The sequence below is a fragment of the Tachyglossus aculeatus genome, assembly GCF_015852505.1.
Source record: "Tachyglossus aculeatus isolate mTacAcu1 chromosome 12 unlocalized genomic scaffold, mTacAcu1.pri SUPER_6_unloc_2, whole genome shotgun sequence".
Classification (NCBI taxonomy): Eukaryota; Metazoa; Chordata; class Mammalia; order Monotremata; family Tachyglossidae; genus Tachyglossus; species Tachyglossus aculeatus.
Genome location: NW_024044829.1, coordinates 3,558,934 through 3,561,682, shown reverse-complemented (window position 1 = coordinate 3,561,682; position 2,749 = coordinate 3,558,934). Strand labels below are relative to the sequence as shown.

At 42.6% G+C, this 2,749-nt stretch overlaps 1 pseudogene; it reads left to right on the top strand.

The window, feature by feature from the left end:
• The first annotated feature begins 323 nt into the window (after window positions 1-323).
• On the top strand, window positions 324-1,533 carry LOC119921246 (annotated as a pseudogene).
• The last annotated feature ends 1,216 nt before the right edge of the window (window positions 1,534-2,749 follow it).

Below are 2,749 nucleotides of genomic sequence, written 5' to 3'. Positions count from 1 at the left end.
ACATATACATCTTTAGTAAAGTCCGCAGTATTTGATGGAAGGCAACTTAATTGGATTGGTCAATATGAATTATAAGTGCTGCTGATAAAACTGGCAGGATTTGGGACACGTCAATCAAATTCTTTGAATCTCAGTGTTCTCACCTGCCAAAATGGGAGAAGTAATGCTTATCCTTCCTTTACTTCTCAGCCCTTTTAGGTTTACTGATAGTGCAAATAGTTGGAGATTATAGTACATATTGATATGGTATTTATAACTCTCATTCTCTTTGCAGGTAAACCAGGTCTCATTGCTGCACCCAAAACTTCCCTTACCCTGAAGAGATGGAAAATTGAAACAAAGTGACTGAATTCGTTTTATTGGGTCTCACACAGAACCCTGATAAACTGAAGTTATTCTTTGTTGTGTTTCTCAGTGTCTACATTGCAACTCTGGTGGGGAATCTGCTCACTGTGGCAACAATAACCTCCAACTCGACTCTGGGGTCCTCTATGTATTTCTTCCTCACCTACCTGTCCTTAATCGATGCCTGCTACTCCACTTTCATCACCCCCAAAATGCTCGGTGATCCGCTGTGAGGAAAGCCATCTCCTTCAACCGATGTATGGCTCAACTCTTTATAATAATGATAATATTGATGGCATTTATTAAGTGCTTACTATGTAAAAAGCATTGTTCTAAGTGCTGGACGGATACAAGGTGTTGAGGTGTCCGTCGTGGGGTTTACAGTCTTAATCCCCATTTTATAGATGAGGTAACTGAGGCCCAGAGAAGTTAAGTGACTTGCCCAAAGTCACACAGATGAGAAGTGGTGGAGCCGGGATTTGAAACCATAACCTCTGACTCCAAAGCCCATGATCTTTCCACTGAGTCACACTGCTTCTGCTTTATCGAACATTTGTGTGCCGGGTTTGAGATCGTCCTTCTCTTGGCCATGGCTTATGACCGGTATGAGGCCATCTGTAACCCACTGCACTACATAGCCATTATGAGGCAGGTTGTGTGCAGTCTGTTGATGGGGGTGGCTTGGGGTGTGGCCTTTCTTCACGCAATCCTGGAGATTCTCTTCATGTCACCTTTACCACACTGTGGTCCCAATAAGATTGATCACTTCATGTGCGACCTGTTCCCTTTGCTGATACTCACCTGCACCGATACCCACATCTTTAGTCTGCTAGCCGTGGCCAACAGCAGGGCAGTGTGCACATTGAGTTTCTTCCTTTTTGTCGTTTCTTATGTTGTCATCTTCAGCTCCCTGAAAACTCGGAGTTCTGCAAGAAGAGGCAAAGGCTTTTCCATTTGGGTCTCCCACATCATTGTTTTGATTTTTCTTCTTTTTCCCATGCATTTTAACTTTCCTGAGGTGCATGACTACCTTCTTAATAGATAGGTCAGTGGCTGTATTTTTTAGAAGCATCACCCGTATATTAAGCCCCATAGTTTACACCGTGAGGAAACACCGTGAGGAAAGCAGAGGTGAAAAATGCCACGAGGATGTTATGGAGCCCTAAAGCGACTTCAGGTTGCAAATAGATGGCCTGGGTGACAATGATTGTACTTATTCAAGTTGGAAAATTTCTGTTGGTATTTTTATGAAAATGGCAAATATTGCTCAATTCTAATTTGCCTTTTGGTGCTAATAAATTTGGATCTGCAGTGGTTCCCAGAATCAGAGCACCAGGGGTCTTCTTGGGTCTGTTTCGGCGAGAAGCAGTGAGGCTTAGTGGAAAGAGCATGGGCTTGGGAGTCAGAAGTCATGAGTTCTAAGCCTGGCTCTGTTAATTATCAGCTGTGTGACTTTGGGCAAGTCACTTGACTTCTCTGTGTCTCAGTTACCTCATCTGTAAAATGGGGGTTAAGACTGTGAGCCCTATATGGGACAATATGATTACCTTGTATCTACCCCAGCACTTAGAACAGTGCTTGGTGCATAGTGAGTGCTTAACAGATACTATTATTATTAGTATTATCATGCTGTTTGCTAGTAAATCCCTTAGCATCACTACTCTTCCCAAAAAGCTGAACTAAAATCAGATCTCCTCCACATCTCTTCCCTAACCAAGCTCTCTTTTCTGCTACTCTCTCTCCCTTCTATATCCCCCATGCACTTGGATCTATACCTTTTTAACACTTGATGTTCACCTCACCCTCTGATCCACAGCACTCATGTATATATCCGTAATTTAATTTCATGTCCACCTCCTCATCTAGACTGTAAGTTCCTTGTGGGTAAGGAGTCTCACTTCCATGTTGTACTCCCACAGATGCTTAGCACAATGGTTTGCACACAGAAAGTGTTCAATGAATGCTATTGATTGATACCAAGCAACACCAGATAGCAAAGATGACTACCTGCCACAGAAAGAATATCCATGCATTGACTGATCAGTCAATAGCATTTATTGAATGTCTACTGTGTGCAGATCACTGCACTAAACACTTGGGGGAGGAAGGTTAAATTCATTAAAGTAAATTACAGGTATGAGAAAGAGGAAAAGAGGTATAGGTACATGAGTTAATGCTTAAATAATAGGGCATGTATATATAAGTACAATGAGAAATTGAGATAAAGTGCTAAAGTGGACCAGGAGTACTGAAATGGCTTTTGGGAAGGGAGAGAGCCCATGCTCAATCCATGCTGCTCAATCCATGCTGCTGTCCTTTTGTACTTCGTCATCCTCTATGATGGCCTCTTACTGGGAAGGGATTTGTCGTCCCTCCTCCCATCTACACTGTCCAATTTCTTGGT